The sequence below is a fragment of the Mustela lutreola genome, chromosome 17 (genome assembly GCF_030435805.1).
Source record: "Mustela lutreola isolate mMusLut2 chromosome 17, mMusLut2.pri, whole genome shotgun sequence".
Lineage (NCBI taxonomy): Eukaryota > Metazoa > Chordata > Mammalia > Carnivora > Mustelidae > Mustela > Mustela lutreola.
In genome coordinates, this window is record NC_081306.1 from 41780823 (window position 1) to 41800886 (window position 20064).

General features: G+C 52.2%; 1 protein-coding gene across 2 annotated transcripts in view; it reads left to right on the forward strand.

The window, feature by feature from the left end:
* Positions 1 to 20064, forward strand: part of COL26A1 (collagen type XXVI alpha 1 chain) — a 121853-nt gene that overhangs the window by 1779 nt on the left and 100010 nt on the right. The window lies entirely within an intron of this gene.

Below are 20064 nucleotides of genomic sequence, written 5' to 3' on the forward strand. Positions count from 1 at the left end.
ATACTTGCCCATGGCCTCTATTAGTAGTATTCTCCAAACACCCACAGTCGTGTGGCCTCTGCGCATTTCCATAGGAGAAGAGTCTGAAAAGATAAACTTTGCAGGTTGTAGGATGGTAGAGTTAACATGATCTCATTTATGCAAAAGCCATTCTGATTTATGGGTATGTAAATGTCCAGAAATAAAGCTTGTAGGCAAATAGCTCTTGCAGGGACCTGTATGGAGAGAACAGAGGCTGGAGGGCAAGGGGTGGTGGTCGTTGGTGAGGTGGGTGGAAATCCTTTTTCTTCCTCCCTCCATTCGGGTCTCTTTAGCATCTTTTCCCAGCGGCATAGATTCAAGGATTATTTTTGTAATTAAAAAGTGTGGGAAGGAAAATCCAAAAGGGCTGCCACAGGGTGGGACATGCATGTTGGGAAGAGCCAGAGGTGAGGTCCACGAAGGAGAGAGTGAATGGGGACTCGCGTTCTGGTGGTCGGTGGGCTGGAACTTGGGGGCTGCCACAGGAACTTGGAAGAGATTGTTGTAGCATAAATAAAAAGAGGCCCAAACAATCGTGGTAATCTTCCAGAACTCCTTCTACCAGGATGGGAGACGGGAGAAGGAATAATTGGGTTTAGAGAGGCTCTGGATGAATCTGTGGAAAACGGATTCCCAAATAGGACATCGAGAAGTGTTAAGGAGGCTTGGGGCGGGTTCCAGATGCTTGAGAGTGACGCTCCGGAACGTGACTGGATCCTGCCATGCGTGGCCATCGCAGGCTTGAGCTGGCCTGGGGTCACACGCTCCTGTGTCTCATGAGCGATCAGTCACAGATGGCCTGTGTCCTTGAAGTTCAAAAGCCCCAGAAGCAGAGGACTTGGAGGCTGCGTTTGGCGCGGTGCCCTTCACGGCCTCGGCTTTGGCTCCGTGTGTGTGTTTACAGTGGCTTGGTCTCCGTCGATGGGCCAAGGGACAGAGCTCTTTCTTGACGAATCGTCTTCCTTGAGGTCATGGTATCGCGCCTGTTGGCATCTGATTTTCGGGTGGGTCTGCGTTGGCCTTCGTGGGAGCGCGTGTGCGCATGCGTGTGCGTGCGAGCCTAGGCCCGCCCTTCTGGGTCAGACCTGTGCTGGGGGCACCTTGCCTGACCCAGGGTGCTCTGCTCTGGTCCCCTCTGTCAGAAGCCCAGGGTGCACCCCTCTGTTTAAGCAATTTTGTTAAAAAAAAAAAAAAAAAAAAAAAAAAAAAGAGGACCCTACTTCCTCAGAGAGCTGTTTGCAGAAGAACCTAGCAGCCCTGCATATGGGCCACTAATGATTTTTGCTGGCCATAGAATGTTTAGCTGCCAAATCCAGGCTGAAGCGAAATGCGGTATTAATGCACCTGCAGGACCGCCAGCTCCCTGCCTCAGTTTCTCCATTCTAGCGTAGTAAGCATAACGCATTTGGGGAACCCTTTAAAGTATGCACATTTCTCTTACTTGCCCTTCTCCTAGCCTCCTCCGTTCTTCCCTTCTGTGCCACAGATGTTTATGGGGTGGGGGTGGGGGTCTTGTCTGTTGTCTCCTCCTCACCTCTACCTCCAACCCTAAAGGGGCCAGAGCAGCCGCGGAGAATCCAGGCACAAGGAGTGAGACCAGACGTGGGGTTCTATGCCTTATCCAAGTTGTAGGTCTCCCAGCTGGAGGAAGGAGAAATTTTAATCTGGAGAAATGATAGATTTTATATTTCATCTTAAGTTTTGGAGTGGAGGTGTTCTTTTGACTAGGAGAAAGCAGGAGAGGTGTGGGACTGGCCCGGATTGCAGCAGAGGACCGGAGAGTTGATCTGTGGGGGCGGGGGGGACCAAAGACGAAACTGTGTTTTGCGTCTCCCCGGAAGCAGAGAGCTCATTCCAGAAACCACTTACTCTCGTGTAGGGCCCGAGGCATGAGGACAGATGGAGCCGACATGCTGTAGGGCTGAATGTCTGTATGTTATGACTCCGGCTAACGGATGGTTCAGTAAGTGGGTTCTGTCCGCCAACCTTGATGAGTGTATCTTCTCAGTGACCTGGAAAACCGGGTCAATGAGGAATTCATGGATCCCTTAGAATTCTGTTCTGGAAAATGGTGGTGGGGGAGGGCTGGCTCTGGCCTACGTTCTATCCCGGATTCCTCCCACACGGTGAGGGGCACAGGATTATGGACCCCTCCTGCTTCATGTCCAAGTTCGCTCCATACCCATTGGCCTAGAAGTGGGCATACTGGCTTCTGGGTCTGCCCGAACCTCCTCTTGGCCCTGCAGCCTGGTCATCCGATGAGCGGGGGCTTGGCTAGAGCAGGCAGAGAAGGGTCCTTTCAAGTGCAGGGCCCAGGCTAGGGCCAGCTCTAAGGGCCTCGGCTCCTCCCACACACTTCGGCATGGGGGCGGTTTCAGGCTCTGCCCCTGATTCACAATATGGACTTGCACATGTTTTGGAACCCCCCCCCCTGAGTCTGTTTCCTGGTCTGCACGATGAGGACAGCATGAACACCAGGAGGCTGGGCTTATGGCTTGCTGGGAGCCCCCATGTGCAAGGCACCAAGGGCAGGAAGGGTGCACAGCCTTGCAAAACCGATCCGACCTCATTTGGCTGTCCCTACTGTGTCCAGGACAGAGTCTGAGCTACTCAGCCACATGTCTGAGCCTGAGCTTGCCTGGCCACCTCTGGCCCTCTGGCCCCCTGTGCCACACATAGGCTGCCCCTCACCCTTCAGCTAGTGCTCTCGCTCTGGGTCACACCTTTAGTGATGCTGATGATGAGTGAGGAACAGGTCCACTTTGAACCCTCACCATGGCCTGGTCCACCCTTGTGGCTTGACCTGGATGAACCCATCATCCTTACCACGTGTCTCGAGGCCGGCCACTCACTCCCCACCACTCCCCACTCTGCCATCATTCTGGGCACCGGGATGTCCTGGTGTGTGGCTCACCAGTACCCCCTCTGTACCGCTGCCCGATGGGCCTTTCTCAGATGCAGTAGAGGACACTCTCCTCTGGTTCAAGCCCTTTGGTGACCCACTGTCTCCTGCATTGGCTTGTCAGACAGCTTTCAATTCTTTGGTCAAATCTTAGTGACTGGTAGGAGCCGCCCAGGCTGGTGGGTTAAGAAAGGTTCTGAGGTCGAGTCTGGGCTCTGGGAGGAATACCGAGACAATTGAGGGATGTCACTGCCACTGACGGACAAGAAAATGGAGGCAAGTGTGATGTATTTGCAGCCTTGGCCTTTATGATAAAATCCTACCCTCTCCAGCATCCCATAGAAAGCCCGTCTTTTTTTTTTTTTCCCCCTTAAGATTTTATTTATTTATTTGAGAGAGAGAACAAACAAGCACAAGCGGGTGTGGGGGGAGGTTGAGGAAGGGCAGAGGCAGAGGAAGAACCAGGCTCCCCACGGAGCAGGGGGCCCGACACATGGCTCGATCTCAGGATCCTGGGATCATGACCTGAGCTGAAACCAAGAGCCTGAGCCACCGGGTGCCCCCTTGGGATACATGCTGGAGAGCCACTTTAGTGATGCTGGGACAAAGTGGCCTCGTGGAGGTGAGCATAGACTTTTCCAGCCTATACCACCTGCAGAGTCCGGCCCATCCCTCACATTTGTGGAGTTTGGGGCAAGGGTACAGTTGGAAGCCCACACACCATATGTCTAAATTGTGATTTATGAATTAAGCTTACGAACTGTTCAATAAAATCTATTCCGTCCTTGACCTGGACAAACCTACCGTCCTAATGACCTGGGTGGAGGGTGAGGCTCATGTTGAGAATTCTTAGGCTCCTTGAAGTTTGTGCTGGAATTCAGCAGCATAGGGAGAGCCAGCCACCCTTCACTCCCCTTCTTGTCCCGACCGACACCTTGACCCTGGTGTGGCCTCAAGCACACACTGTAGATACTTTTTGGTCTAGCCTGGTACCTCTCATCCTACCCTAACAACTGCCTCTTGACCATATCTCCTGCCTGTGTCCAATAGCTGGGGAGGGAATCCCAGGCCCTAGGTACCTGTGCTTGGTCCACAAAGGTGGTTGTGGTTTTGAGAATCATGTCCCCTTGGCCCCACATCCTTTTTGCCCAATGGGGAGGGGTGCGGCCACAGGGAGGCGGATACCGACCCTGGAAGGCACAGTGCTCGGGGTGGGGCTCCTGTTTGCTTAGATTTAAGACGGTTCTGTACACCTTACTCCTGGGGAGAGTGGGGTGAGTTTCCGCCTGTACACCCCCTATCCTCAAAAGTTAGATGGCTTTTCCCCAAATGTCCCCAGTCAAAAAGACTCCATCACAATGACCGAGTTAGGCTGTGTCTGAATCTTCCCTCCTGGTTTCCTCCCGCAAAACCTGTTCTTCATCCCCCATGAGACTGTGGGCACTGAGGGGAGCGTCCTTCTGCGCTGTGGCCCACGAGTTATGTGGCTGGTCTTGCTCACATGCTTTAGGTACAGTGTCCCCTAAACAGCAGGGCACTGACAATCAGCTCATCAAGACGAACCCTGGACATAAAAGAATTGTCCCTCCAGACCTGTCCGTGACTCAGGAAGTCTGGGGCTTGGGTGATCTGTATTTTAGTGACCTCCCCAGGGGGCTTATGGTGCAGCCAGGTTTAGGAAGCAGTGCACGGAAAACAGAGTTTCCTGAGATGCTTTTACCACGACCCACAATAAGAAATACCTTTTCTGTGGGCGGCTGAGTATGTCTGCGTATGTGCGCACGCGTACATCTGAAACAAGTTTCACAAAATAATGCTTACTGTTACCATATGTGATATTCTCTCTCTCTCTCTTTTTTTACTGTAGTCTATTGAGTTCATTAAAAAAAAAAAATGCTTGCCAAGACTCAGAAAATTAATTCCACAGCCCCTCTGGGTTGAAACCTGCTTGGGAGACCCTGTGCCCTGGGGGAATGTGGGAGGCCCCCCCGCATCCGTGCCTTGTCCTCTCGCCTCTGCTCTGACTCTGAAGTCTCTTTCTACTTTCAGCCTAGCTGAGTGCTTGGTGTGTCCCCTTCTTACCCCAAACGACCCCTCCCACTCCCACCAGGATCTTAGTCCACTCTCTTATGGGGTTGCGCCAAAGCCCCTTCCTTCAGGAAGCTTTCCAGGACTGACCTCCCTGTTCTGTGGGCAGCTCTTTGTGCCTCGTGGATCTGTGATACACTTCCCACTTTCCTAACCTACAGATGGAATAATTTTTGCTATGTGTTTACTCCCTATCGTGGCCCTGGCCGGCCCAAGTGGGACACAGGTGCACAAGTCGGCCCTGCCCGACCCCTACTCCCGCCCCTTGGGGAAATGAGCTTATCTTGCCAGCATTGAACCACCCCAGGCTTAGTGCAGTAGGTGGGCTGGAGTTGGGGACTCAGATGTGAGGGCCGGATCCAGGCAGACAGAGACAGGAGGCCCTCCGCAAGCTCTGGGAAGTAAAGGATCACATCTGTGAGGCCTTCTCTCCCTGATCTCAGGTTCTCCCTTGCCTTACCTTCAAGAAGTTACTATTGAGCACCTATTGTATGCTTGGTGCTAGAGGCTGTGAGGTGACTGGTGATCGGTGGGGCCTCAGAGACTGGTTGCAGAAAGCAGACCCCTGAACGAGGATGGGATTTGGGCCATGTGGATGTGTGCTAAGCGGTATGAGCAATTGTCTAGGGGAATTTCGGTGTCTTGTGCCTCAGTTTTCTCTTCTGCAAAATGGGTACGATTATAACATTTACTTCAGAAGCTTCTTCCAAGGCGTAAACAGGTTAATACCGTATTTCGAAAAACGTGTTGATAACCACTATTTGGCCTGGTGGCTGGGCGGTGTGCTTGCAAAGGTTGGGAAAATGGGGTGTTTCACAAACGCGGGAGGCCATGGAAACCTTTCCTGGGGAGCATTTTGTCGGGCTGGTGTCCCGGACACCCTACTTTGGGAAACGCTGGCCTGGACCTCCCAGGGAGTCGCTTTTGAAGTGGGTTTTGTAGGATGAACAGGAGTGTGCTCGGCAGTCACGGGGGAAGGCGTTTTGGGTGGACGAAACAGCCAAGTCAGGGCTGGGAGGCCTGACCATGGTTCTGTGTGGTCAGTGCAGGTGAGTTCGGGAAGGCTGGACCCCGGGGGTTCAGGGAGGCACCGGGCAGGCTGGGCCTCTTTCTGCCACCCTGATGAGCCTGAGCTTTATGTCTAGACATGGTCACAGTGGGTCTAGTGCTAGCTTTGCTGGTGGGGGGAGAGCCAGCTCACAGACAGTGTCGGCGGCCCTGGGCCACTTGGTGAACCGCTGGTAGGTGGCAGGTTGAGGACAGTGGTGGCTCCCGGCCCTGCCCTGTGCTTGGGGGGATGCTGGGAGCTGGCTGCTTTGCTCCTTGGAATGTTGCAAAGATTACAGTGTTTTCTCAGCTCTGAACAGGCAGCAAAGCACGGTCCGTGCACCTTGCGTTTTTATAAAATACTTGTATTTCTCCTCCACGGGGTTTTCGTGGCAGGCAGCTGTGGGCCGGCCCACGTCAGGATTCCAGTGGCTGCTTGTCGAGTGAATGAACGGACAGAGACCTTGACCTCTCTCCTCTGGGAAACTGAGGCTGTGGCCTCCACCGTCATGCGGTTCTGAAATTCCGAGGGGCCTGCCAGGGAGGTCTTTGTTTTCCGTCTGTCCCCACCAGGTCAGCTCTGGAAGCTGCGTTTAGAGGTGCGATGGAGGCGACCTGCTTGAGGGAGTCCTGCTTCTTCTTTTGAAGTAGAAATGGGTGCAAAAGCGGGGCTTTTCCTGAAAACCACACGGAATGGCCCAATGGAAATATCTCGACTGACTTTTTCCCCCAAGGCCCAGGGTTTTCTGTATCTCCTTTCCCTCCAACTCTCTCTCCTCCCCCCCAACCCCCTCCCTGCTCCTGCTGCCCCCAGCTTGTCTGTTTTTCTAAAATCCATTCCCAGAGAAACAATTCCTATGGCAATAAGAATACTACTCCAGGCTTCTCTTGGCTTGAACCTGTCCCACACTTCATTGCCGCTTTGAGAGTGTGTGAGCTGGACCCCGACCAGCTCTGCCTGGGGCAGGGAATAGAGTTAACAGTAACTAACTGTTAGAGGATTTTCGGGAATCCTGCTGCCCATCCTAAGGAAGGAGACGCATGGCACACTGTTCCCCTCCCCGGAGGAGTCAAGGGTCCCCGGCCTCTCCTGCCCGGTTTTTCTTAACTTGCCTCCCAGAACCTGGGGTGTAGGTGGTTCCTTGGTGGCTCCCCGCATGAGACCACCTTGAAAGGAGCTGGACGCCATCCAGGTTAATTCTGTAACACTCGGGGTAGGGGTGCGGGGTGGGGAGGCGGGGCTCTCACCCCGGGATCCTCTCCTGCAGCCTCCCCTGCAGCTGCCACCAGAGTGCTCCGCATTAAGGTCAGAGCCGGCCACTGACTGCTGACCCCTGCTGCCTCCCCAGGGCCCACAGGGGCGTTTCTGGAGCTTGTCCTGCTGGGTGTTAATGGGTTATGAGAAGCAGTTTGGGAAGTGCTCAAGAGATTCCCTAATAAAGAAGGAGGGTGAGAACCCCGGTTCTGGGTGGCCCTGACCTCTCCTTGTCTGTGACATGGGGGTGATGGTCGTATTTACTTCATTCCCCAGAAGGCTTGAGGCTCACCCAAGCTAATATGAAGCCAGCACTTAGAATGATACCTAGGAAGCACTCTCGATGACTGGTTTCAGCGATACAGGCTTTCCCAGACGGGGCAGGGTGCAATAAGCCTTGCAAAGCTTGGGAAATATGGTTTCACGGACATCAAGCCCCCCGACTTTTCCTGGGGAGCCTTTGGTTTGGATGGTGTTCCAGCGGCACCCTCTGGGAAGCGCTGGCCTAGTGGGTTGGAGTTCGGGTCTTGGCGGTTTACAGGGCCTTTCACCCATCGGGAGCTGGTCTTTAGCAATCTTGGCAGGGGCATTTCTAGCCTCCCCCCTTTAGTGGCCCTTGGTGCAGGCAGGGACCAGGGGAATATGGGAGTGAGGGTCCTGTCGTTTCCTGAATCCCAGAGGACCCTGCTGGGGATTTCAAGGCCTTGAGTGAGGTGCAGGGGCCGGTCCACACTCGTGGCCAAACCTCAGCCATTAGCGGGGTGAGCACACAGGGTTGCCCCCAGAACGTGATGGACGAGCAGGTGGGAGGGGCTGGGGGGTGCCCTGAGATGCCGGCAGTGAGGCCAGAGGGCCCAGGAGCTCTGATGAGCATCCTGTCCCAGAGAGCGAGACCCCGTGTGGCCCCTGGATTGGGGGGCAGGGCTTCTTAGGGCCTGTCATGTCTGGCTGGGAGACCCACAGCCAAGCCATTGCTTCCTCCCGGTGACATGGTGCCTCCCGGGTAACATGAACCTAATAGGATTGGGTGAGATCAGATGAGGAAGTGTGTGTGTTGGAGACGCAGCCGAGTTATTACTTAGGGCGTTCCTGCCCACCGGACACCTTCCACCTGCCTGAGCAAGACTTGGGGGGGGACACCGATGCGTGTGGGAGGATGGATGCGTGCTCCGTGTGTGTGTGTGTGTGTGTGTGTGTGTGTGTGTGTGCGTGATGCTGGCACCTAAGCCTGGCTGCACCTAGCAGCCCAAACCTTTTATGTCTCTGTTTGCAAGTATCTGGTCCCCCTCCCTCCTCCCTCGGGCATCTGGCCTTTGATGAGGAGCCCCCCACCAGTTCCTGCCCCTCGGGAGGCCCAGTAGAGGGTCTTTCCTGCTCCAAGCCACTGCAGAAGGCTTAGGATTCTGTCTCCCCTGGGGAGCAGGCTCTGGAACTGGGGCCCCGCACAGGCTGTCCGCTGACCCCCGTGGGGCCCAGGAGGCGCCAGGGCCCGCGTGCACCCGTCTCCCTGGGGAAGGCTTTGCCCAGAAAGTGGCAGTTTCCTTCTGATTTGGCTCCGGCTGTCTGCACCCCGGCCAGTTGCCTCTGGCATCTGACATTTTTGTCATTCCTGCTGCCCTGCGAGGGCTTATTTGGGGGAATCGGGGCTTTCCTCTTCCTGTGCCTCTGTGATTGACTTGGCCACACGGCTGCCTGTCCGGGTTGGAGACGTCTCAGCCTGCCCAGGCACCTACCATTTCTGCAGGGTTGGAAACTGGGGTCTGCAAAGGGTTTGCCAGGCTCTTTGTCTCGTGGGTCGCATGGCGTCGATGACAGTTAGCTCAGACCCCGACTCTCTGCCTGCAAGCGCTCTGAGCCTCATGTGTGCCTTCCTGGAAGGCAGCTGAGCTTACCAGAGAGACCCCCTTCATCGGCTCCTTGCCTCTCTGGGTCCTCTGCTCACCCAGCTCCTTGTAACCTCAGGCTGCTTCCTGCTTCCTGTCTCTGCATCTCTTGGCCTGGTCAGCGAACTCCTGCTCAAAGCTCGGAGCTCAGCCTAAACATCACATCCTCAGGGAAACTTTTGCTGTCCCCCGAAGTAAGGCCAGTCCTTTTCATTAAATGCCACTGGAGCTCATGATAACTTTAAGCCCATCCTATAATCAGGCGCTGGATCATTACTGAAGAGTGGCTTACGGGGAGACTGTGAGTTTTCTGAGGGCGGGTGTCCTGCCTGTCTAGTGTGGCGCTGTATCTCTAGGTTCTTGGAGAGTCCCTGGGTTACAGAGAGTATCCAGTGAAGGATGAACTGCTTTGCAAGCTGTATTAGTTCTTTACCTCTTCTGTAACAAATGGCCACAAACTTTGTGGCTTAAAGCAATGCAGCTTTATTACCATATCGTTCTTGAGGTCAGAAGTCCGAAGTGGGTCTCGCTAGGCTGAAAGGGATTTGAGGGACTGGTCCTTCCAGAGGCTCCAGGGGAGAATCCATTTCTTTGCTTTTTCCGGCGTCTGGGGCTTGCCTGCATTCTTTGTCGGAGAGCGTCTTCCCCCCTCTTCAAAGAGCACCCCCCAACTTCTCTTCCTAGCATCTCTGCTCTCTCCGACTCTGATTCTTCTCCACGCCATCTCATAAGGACCCCTGTGATCTGGTTGGGCCCGTCCAGATCACCCAGGATCATCTCCCCCACCTCAAGAACCTTAATTTCATCATACTCGCAAAGTCCCTTTAACCATGTAAAATAACAGATTCACAGGGTCCAGGGATTAGGATGAGGACATCTTGGGGGTGGGGGGCATTATTTAGCCCACTACACAAACAGAAATGAAAAAAGAAAGGCATGCCAGACATTTGGGTCCTTGGAGAGTTGGGTTAATCCCAGATTTCAGTGTTCATTCTGAAAGTGACTTGAAGCCTCAAAAGCCTGTTAAGACTCAGCCTTGGGGCACCATCATGATCTCAGAGTTCTGGGGTCAAGCTCGTGTTGGGCTCTCTGCTTAGTGGGGAGCATGCTTCCTCCTCTTTCCCTGCCTGCTGTCTGCCTACTTGTGATCTCTGTCTCTCATCAAATAAAGTCAAAACATCTTAAAAAAAAACAAACAAACCTCAGGCTTACAAGAAAGAGCTATGATGAGGGCGTGGCCTTCCCACTCAACCTTTTACATAGGGTGTGAGGTAGGGATTCAACTTTAATTCCACCCCCCCAAACCTCCCCTCATGCTTCTACTGAATAATCCACCTTTTCTCACAATTTGCTATGCCACTTTTATCAAATCTCAATTTCCCTGCAGGCACAGCCCTTTTTCTGAACTCTTAATCAGATCTGGTGCCAAAACCATGCAATTTTAATGACTATATCCTTATCGTATGTCCTATTAGCTGATAGGGCCATCTTCCTTCACTGTTCATCTTTATCAAAATAGTCTTAGCTGTTCTTGTACATTTTTTCTTGGGGGTGAACTGTAAAGATTTTTATTTATTTATTTGACAGAGATCACAAGCAGGCAGAGAGGCAGGCAGAGAGAGAGAGGGGGAAGCAGGCCCCCAGCTGAACAGAGAGCCTGATGCAGGGCTCGATCCCAGGACCCTGGGATCACAACCTGAGCCGATGGCAGAGGCTTTAACCCACTGAGCCACCCAGGCGCCCCTTGGGGGTGAATTTTATAACTGTCTTTTCTAGTTCTGTAAAACATGCTGCTGGGATTTTGAGCAAGGCTGTATCAGCTTATTGGGTTCGTAGAATTCGATGTTTATAAAATTGTGTGTTTTTTCAGGAATGAGGTATACCGGTCCATTTATCTAGATCTCGTTTTATTTGTTCTTGGGTGTTTTATAGTTTTTATGGCTATCGTGAATGAGTCCTTTTTGTTCCCTGACATTTGTAAATGTTTATGTCTGGCAAATAGGAAAGCTGTTGATTTGGGGTGTGTTGATTTCATATCCAGTTACTTTCATGGGTTTAAAAAAAAAAAGTCCCTTTTAATGGTCTTTTAGGTGGTTCTCTGAGGTTTTGAGGTAGAGAGTCTGAGAGTCTCCAGTGTGTGGGTGTCCTTCCACACAAATGTTCCCAGGTAGATGCTGTTCCCCCAAAAGCTTAGGTGGTCCAAAGCATTCCTAAGAGAGAGAGGACAGTGTTTTAGACACTCTTGTGGAGTCACGTACCTTAGCCCAGATGTTGGCTGTTCAGTTGCCTCAGATGGCCTGGAGCTGTCTGTGCAGACTGATTTTGGCCCTTCTGGGCTTGTCCATGAACTTGTGGAGGAATTATAGGGACAGCTAGGACTGAGTCACACCTGCATCCCAGAGAATACTTGCTTTATTCCTGTGTCACATTCTTGTTCTGCAGCTGGGTCGAAATTACGAGTGACCGGAATCTTGAGACCATGAGGCAGGGGGCCTGGGATTCTCTGCCTTGGTTATCCCCATGTCTTTGGCCTCTGCCAATATGGAGCCAGAAGTAGGTGATCAAGCCAAGTAGGTTCCTACTGGATGGGCGGGCAGGTCAGTTCATAAAGGCTCAGCCAAGTTGGACGGCGGTGAGTGGACCCCAGTGCTCAGAACTTTGGAGTCAGGCAGATCCACCTCGGAAACTTGCCTCCCCCTCTGGCCACGGGCAAGCTGTGTTAGCTTGCATCAGTCTACCTATCTGAGAGATGGGCCTTACGGTTGCCAGTTCCTGTGGAAGGAAGTGTTATGTGAGCCATCAGAATCAGGACTGTGTCATCCTCGCGATGCAGCGTGGGGTGGCCCCTGGGGTCGGTCATGCGACATTCTGGATGGTGTGTCCGCCTGGAGTAGCTCCCACCTGGTCCTGCCTCGGCTTGCTTTATTCCTGTGTCACATTCTTGTTCTGCAGCTGAACTCAGGGTCAAGAGCCCCATCCTGGAGGGCTTTGTTTTCCGGGGCAAATAACCCAGGGCTGAGCATAGAAAGTGAGCTGAAACAATCCCTTATTGATTCAACAGCCACAGGACCAGTTGGGACATCCCAGTGTTTACTTCTCAGGCTCAGCAGTCCAACTCACTCAGGAGCTCAGGAACCTAGGACTGTGTTTTAACTGGGGATGAACCAAGGGGTGAACAGGGAGCCCTGGGGGGGCCCCGACGGTGTACGAGGGTCCGGGTGGTTGCATGAATAAGAGGTTTGGCAGGAAAACCCAGTTTTCAGCCTGGCCATTGGCAGGGAGGCAGTAGTGCTGGAAATTGTCTGCCTGCTGGCCTGGGGCAGCTGCACGTGGGGACAGCTGTCTCCGCTCTGGACATTGGATCTGCCTGGAGATTAATAACAGAGCCTGGCCATGCCCGAGGGGATCAGAGAGGGGCTTGGGTTACAGTGCACCAGGAAATTCACCTGCCCTGCTGACAGTGGGTGGGTAGCCTACAGGATGGATGGGCTCTGGGGGCTCAGGGGGGTGTCTGGGCAAGACAGCTCACCACTGGCCGAGCCAAATCCACCCCACGGGATGCAAGCTGACTCTCCCAAGGGCCGCCTTCTTTCCGTTGGACCCGAAACCAGCAGGAGCTGATCTCCAAGAATTATGTGAAGAGCTGGGAATGGAAACCAAATGTTGGTGTCAGGTAGAGAAAGCTGATGGAAGCCCTCGGCCCAGCGAGCCTGGAAGTGGTGGGGGCCCCGGACTCGGGTGGCCAGCCCAGATGTGTAGGCAAAGAGGGCCTGATGCTATTTTCTTTGCAGACGAATGTTGATTTTCTCCTGATTATATATTTACGCCAGCCCATTTGGAAAATATGGAGAAAGTGAAGAGGAAGAAATCATTTATAATTCCATATTTTTTAAGCTTTAAATTTTTTATTCCTTTTCTTGTGGCGAGACACACATAACCTAACATTTACCATCTTAACCACTTGGAAGCGTACAATTTGGTGGCATTAAACACATTCACATGGTTGTACAACCGTCCCCACCATCCATCTGCAGAACAGAAACTCTAGACTCATTAGACACTGCCTCCCCAGCCCCGTCTCCCCCAGCCCCGGGCAAACACCATTCTACTTTCTGTTGAATTTGACTCATCTCAGGACCTTGTACAGCATTTGTCCTTTTGTGACCGGCTTATTTCGTTTAGCCTCATGGTCTCCATGTTATACCAGGTGTCAGTTGAGGAATAGTCCATGGTAGGGCGCCTGGGTGGCTTAGTGGGTTGAGCCTCTGCCTTCGGCTCAGGTCGTGGTCTCAGGGTCCTGGGATCGAGCCCCGCATTGGGCTCTCTGCTCAGCAGGGAGGCTGCTTCTCCCCCCCATCTCTCTCCCTGCCTCTCTGCCTCCTTGTGATCTCTCTCTGTCAAATAAATAAGTAAAATCTTAAAAAGAAAAAAAAAAGAATGGTCCATGGTATGTATGAGCTGCATTTTGTTTAACATTCTATCTCTTGATGGGTATATAGGTTTCTTCAACTTTCTGGCTGTCGTCAATAATGCTGCTGAGAACCTGGGCTTAGAAATATCTCTTTGAGTCCCTGCTTTCACTTCTTTTGGGTTGCTACCGGGAAGCAGAATTGCTGGGTCATGTGGTAGTTCTATTTTAATTTTTTGAAGAACTTCCATACTGCTTTCCACAGTGGCCGCTCTCTTTTTCATTTCCACCAACGGTGAAAAAGGATTCTGATTTCTCCTTATCCTTGCCAACACTTGTTGTTTTCTGATTTTTTTTTTAAAGATTTATTTATTTGACAGAGAGAGAGAGCGAGAGCACAAGTAGGCAGAGAGGCAGGCAGAAGCGGGGGGAAGCAGGCTCCCTACTGAGCAGAGAGCCCGACTTGGGGCTCAATCCCAGGACCCCGAGATCATGACCTGAGCCGAAGGCAGAGGCTTAACCCACTGAGCCACCCAGGTGCCCCCTGATCTTTTTTTTTTTAAGATTGATTTTATTTTGAGAGAGAGAGAGAGAGAGAGCAAGTGCACAAGCAAGGGGGAGGGGCAGAGGGAGCCGGCGAAACAGACTCTCTGCTGAGCAGGGAGCCCAGCAGGGGTCCATCCCAGGAGCCTGGATCATGACCTGAGCCAAAGGTCATGACTGAGCCACCCACATAACCTGATCTTTTTTTTTTTTAAGAGAGACCACACACCCACACATATGCATGCATGCCCTTCCATGCAAGGCAGAGGAAGGGCAGAGGGTCAGAGGGATAAAGAGAGAGAATCTCAGTCTCAAGCAGGCTCTATGCCTAGCACAGAACCAGATGTGGGGCTTAATCCCAAGACCCTGAGATCATGACCTGAGCTGAAATCAAGAGTCGGCCACAGAACTGACTGAACCACTCAGGTGTTCCCTGATTTCTTTTTTTTTTTTTTTTTTTTTTGATAGTAGCCATCCCGATGGGTGTAAAGTAGTATCCTAATCTCATTGTGTTTTGGATTTGCATTTCTTCAAGGATTAGTGATGTAGAACATCTTTTTTTGTGTTTCTTGTCCATTTGCGTTCATCACTGGAGAATTATCGATCTATTCAAGTTTTTTTGCCCATTTAAAAATCAGGTTGTGGGGCACCTGGGTGGCTCAGTGGGTTAAGCCTCTACCTTTAACTCAGGTCATGATCTCAGGATCCTGGGATCGAGCCCCACATCGGGCTCTCAGCTCAGCGGGGATCCTGCCTCCCCCTCTCTCTATGCCTGCCTCTCTGCCTACTTGCGATCTCTGCCTGTCAAATAAATAACTAAAATCTTAAAAAATAAAAATAAAAAATCAGGTTGGTTTTTGTTGCTGTTGCTGTTGACTTTTAAGTGTTCTTTATGTATTCTGGATAGTAATCCCCTATCAGACATATGATTTACAAAAATTTTTTTTCCATTGCGTGGGATGCCTTTCACTCTGTTATTACGTACTTTGGTGCACAAATGTTTTGCATTTTGAGGCAGTCCAGTTTATCTTGATTTTTCTTTTGTTGCCTGTGTTTTTGGTGTCATACCTGAGAAACCAATGCCAAATCCAACACCATGGAACTTCTGCCCTATGTTTTCTTCTGTGTTTTGCCTGAAGAGTTTTATTCTTTTAGAATATATTTTGCTCTTTGACACTCTATGTATATCACAATTCTTTGCTTGATACTCAGGACTTGCATTATGTCTAGTGAAAGCTGAGCCGTATAGTGTACTATGATGACTTTTACTGTTCCTGCCCACATTTTTGGCCCTTCCTGTTTTTGTTCACTTAACTTTGGGCTAATGTGGGTTTGGGGTTATTTTGGGGGCTTGGGGTTCTTTTCTTTTCTTTCTTTCTTTTTTAAAAAATATATTTCATTTATTCATTTGAGAGAGAGAGCACAGGCAAGAACATAAGGAGGGGGGATGTTCAGAGAGAGAGGGAGAAGCAGAGTCCCCAGTGAGCATGGAGAATGACCTGGGGCTGGATCCCAGGACCCTGAGCCAAAAGCAGATGCTTAACCAACTGAGCCACCCAGGTGCCTCTTGCTATGGGGTTATTAACTCACCTCTAAACTCTCCCCTAGTCAAGCAGATGTCTTCCTGATAATCCACTAGATAGTCCTCTACTCTTTGGAGATATTCCTCTACTACTTTAGAGATATTCCTCTACTCTTTGGAGTAGAAGACTCTGATCTGCTGAGATCTGGCCAGGTAGAACTTGAAACCTCCAATCTTGGGATCATTCTTCAGAACATCCTGGTGATTTCCTTTGCCCCAAGCTTCTCCCCTGTGTTGGACACCCTCTGTCCTACATTTTATATCCACTATTTTTTGTTTACTCTCTCGTTGTAATGGAATGCATCCTTTAGTAGCTTTCTGAAAAAAGGCAGAGGGTGCATGAGGCTTGGTGTCAGGAATTCTGCCCCAGGCCCAAGGCTGAGACATTTGTGTACCTCTCCTGCCTACCTCTGCCATGGGGCTTTACACTAGAATCTTCCACCTGACTTCCCACCCTCCTCAGGCTAGACTGCCAGGGATCAGTAAGCTTGGCAGTGTGGGCTTATTTCTATGAATTTCTATGAACCTTTCTATTTCTATGAACCTATGAACCTTTCTGGCTTCTTCGAAATTCCTTTCCTTTGTCTCCAACTATGACTTGAATAATATGTACTTTTTTTTTTTTTTTAAGATTTTGTTTATTTATTTGACAGAAAGTGAGAGATCACAAGTAGGCAGAGAGGCAGGCAGAAAGAGAGGAGGAAGCAGGCTCCCCGCTGAGCAGAGAGCCTGATGCGGGGCTCCATCCCAGGACCCCGAGACCATGACCTGAGCTGAAGGCAGAGGCTTAACCCACTGAGCCAACCAGGTGCCCTAATAATATGTACTTTTGACTTGATATTTTAACCAGCATCATTCATTGTGCTGAACTAGGAAGGATTTGGTGAGCAAGAGGAGGACCTTGGGTAAAGGAAGGGGGGGGAGGGAGATTACCCAGGAAAGATGAAAACCAGAGCCTTTTTCCAAAGACCCCAGGATAGGGGAGACTGCTGTTTTGTGTAGGGAATTCAGTCTCAAATGCTCTAGGTGGACCTCCTAAGTGTTAGGAACTGTGAGGTTAACTGAGGCAAATGCCACACGGTCAGGGGCTCATGTGGGTTGGACATCCACTGGGAGCAAAGACCCAACAAGCCTCAGCCCGGTCACGGGTGCAAACAAGTGGGGACAAAAACAAGGGAATGCACAAGTGAGTGCCTGACCCGCTCAGGAAGCAGGCACCCACCTCATCCCTCCTCCAGAGCAGGTCTATAATTTCTCAGAGGGGTCCCAGAGCGAGGTCCTTGTCTTTGCTTTGTTCCTGCCAGACCGGCTTTCCAGAAGCCACTTTAAAGAAGCCACAGAGGCCACCAGCTTTAGGGGGCTTGCTTCTCCCTTTGAAGTGGGAGTGGGTGGAGAAGGGAGAGTTTTCCAGAAAATTCCTGGAGACAGCCTCAATGTAAATATCTGGTGTGGGCTCAGGGATTGAGAACCCCTTCTCTGAAGTTGGGAAGCTGAGAGTCCACTGCAGGGGCTGTGTGGCTGCCTGGGCTTTGTGGGGAGGGCCTCTCACACCCCCACCTCCCAAGAGCTCTGAGCCCCTCTGTTCTCTGTGAGGCTTCAGGGCTTCTTCAGGAGAATATCCCCACCTCCTCAGGTCTCCTCTGTGGCCTGTGCCCTTTGCCCGCGCCTTGCCTCTCTGGCCTGACCCGCTAACGAAAGCCTTCTGTGCAGAGGTCAGGGGTGCCTGGCTATGGTCACAGAAGTCTCATGGGGGACGGGGCGGCAGAAGAAGAGGGGCCTGGGGGAGGGGCTGAACCCACAGAGCTGGAGCAGATGGCGAAGAAAAACACAGGCTTGTTTGCCTCTCTGGGGGTTCCAGCATAAGATGGGGGTTCTCTGGTCTTAGGAGTTTGCTCACACACAAGTGCCTGCAGGAATGTGTGTGTGTGTGGGGGGGTGGGAGTCACCCCATTTGTGCCATAAGTGCTGGAATTTGGTGGGGATTCTGGTTATTGTTTATCTTCCGGAGGGACTGACTGTCTGGGCTGTGGCTTCATCCTGGGCAGGGGCTGTGAACTTCCCCCTCAAAGCCCCCCACCCCAAAAGCCATGGGTTATTTTGGGGTGTGTGTCACTGCAGGTCCCGTTGAGCGACAGCTAGACTCCTAGGCCTTCCCCATGACTCTCTGGGGGGAGGGAATGATCTCTGCATGTGGACCCAATTTTAGAGGCCATTCAAACTCTGCAGGCTTCAGGTTGGAACCCAGCGTTACCCTTTGTAGTGTTAGGCTGACTAGGTCTGGGAGACTACAGGAAACCTTGTAGCTTTGCTGGAAGGAACAGGTGAGGGAAAGTGAGCAGACTTGGGCTGGCTGGTTTGAACAACTGTGGTGGGCTCTGGGTGGGGGGGCGCACGGGGTAGGGGCTGTCCCTGGTTGTGTGTGATACCCGGCCCTGGGGTGAATAGGGCAGGTGAGTAGTGGCCCTAAATGTGAGTCCCCAGAGGGAGGCAGTTGGGGGCGGCCTCTGGCTTGATTGGTTTGCATTCGATTGATTGGGAGCAGGGCCTTCACAAGGCGACCCAGGTGTATCCTTGGGTGGTCCAGGGCGAGGCTGTCTGGCACATACCTGTGAAAATGTTGGAGCCCACAGCGGATACCCAGGGGCCTGTGTGAGCCTGTATTTGCGTGTTGTCAGCTCAGGAGCAAGGGCTGATGTGGAAGCTGGGGTTTTCAGGAGTCACTGTCTTCAGCGAGCGGGACGCATGTGGACCTCAGACAGGCAAGGGCGTGGATCACTGCCGTCTGCCGTCTACTCAGTAATTAATGAACTCGCGATTTGTTTCCTATCTGTGTTCTCTGTTAGACTCCAGCTTCCCTGAGCACAGAGACCAGGATAGAGACCTCTGATGCCTCATTACGGTGGCAAACACTGACCCCGTACTTATTATGTGTCAGGTGGCATTCTAATGCGTCGAGTGCGTTAATTCATTTATTTCTTGCAATGACCCCATGGGTTGGATACTTTTATATTTTTAAAAAATTCATTTATTTATTTGAGAGCGAGCGAGCATGCGAGGGTGGGGGGGAAGGGGCAGAGGGAGAGACTATCCAAGCAGACTTCTGCTGAGCGTGGAGCCCGATGCGGGGCTTGATCTCATGCCCCTGAGATCAGGACCTGAGCCGAAGCCAAGAGTCGCACGCTTAACCGACTGTGCCACCTGGGTGCCTCTAGGTGCTCTGATTTTATGGGTAGGGAGACTGAGGGGAGATTAAACAGGCGCTCCCCCACCCCGGTCACACAGCTAGTAAGGGCAGAGCCAGGATGTGAACTCAGGCTGTCCTAGCTCATGCCCTTGACTGCTGAGCTGTCTGACCGTTCAGACAGTGCTTGAAGGTGGAAGGTGAGCAATGAAGGGAACCCAGATAAGGGGACAGGAAGGGCCAGGTGGGGAGGGGGCCACGTGCGATGTGTCTGCGTCATCTGGGTGTGCATTCTAGGAACACAGCAGAGTCGTGTGGGAGCACGGAGGCAGGGGGCGGGGTGATCCCGGGAGCACAGAAGTGGCTGGCGGGGAGGTCCTTCTGGGCAGAGGAGGGAGAAGTTGCTTTGAGTTTCCCGGCAGAGCTGGGACCCCGCAGGGGGGTGCAGAGGTGGGAGGCTTCTCCAGGTGGGTGGAAATAGTAGGAGCCCAGGTACGCTGAGTGGGGTGGGTCTGGCATTCTACATCTGGTCCATAGGATGTCTGCACTGTTCCTTTCACCTGTGTCCCCAAACTGGATGTATGGGGATGGCTGGGAAGCCTGAAAGCGTGCCGAAGGTGGTTGCAACTGGGTTTCCCTCCACCGGCCCAGTGTGGTCATCTCCTGCTGGTGTGGCCTGGGGCCAGCCATGTGAGGGAGGCAGAATAATGGCCCCCGAAGATGTCCCCATCCTAATCCCCCCAGAGCCTTTGAATAAGCGACCTGATCTAGAAAAAGGGACTTTGCTGATGTTGAGATGGGAGACGGTTGTGGGTTATTGGGGTATGCACCACCCAGTCCCAAGGATCCCATTAAGAGGGAGGTGAGAGGGTCTAAGGGAACGGGGGACACAGCAACAGAAGCATGGGGTCAGAGTGACAAGCTGAAGGGACTGAGGAACCCAGAGCCTCCAGGGGGAACCAGCCCCCCGACACCTCGACTCCAGCCCGGCGAGACTAAGTTCGGACTTCGGACTTTTCAGAGCTATAAGATAATAAATTCGGGCCGTATTATACCAAGTTGGAGATAATTTGTTACAGCAAGGCCATATGCCACGTGCCTGCTCCGAGCCTCAATCTTTCCATCTGCAAAATGGTCACAACCCTCCCTATCCT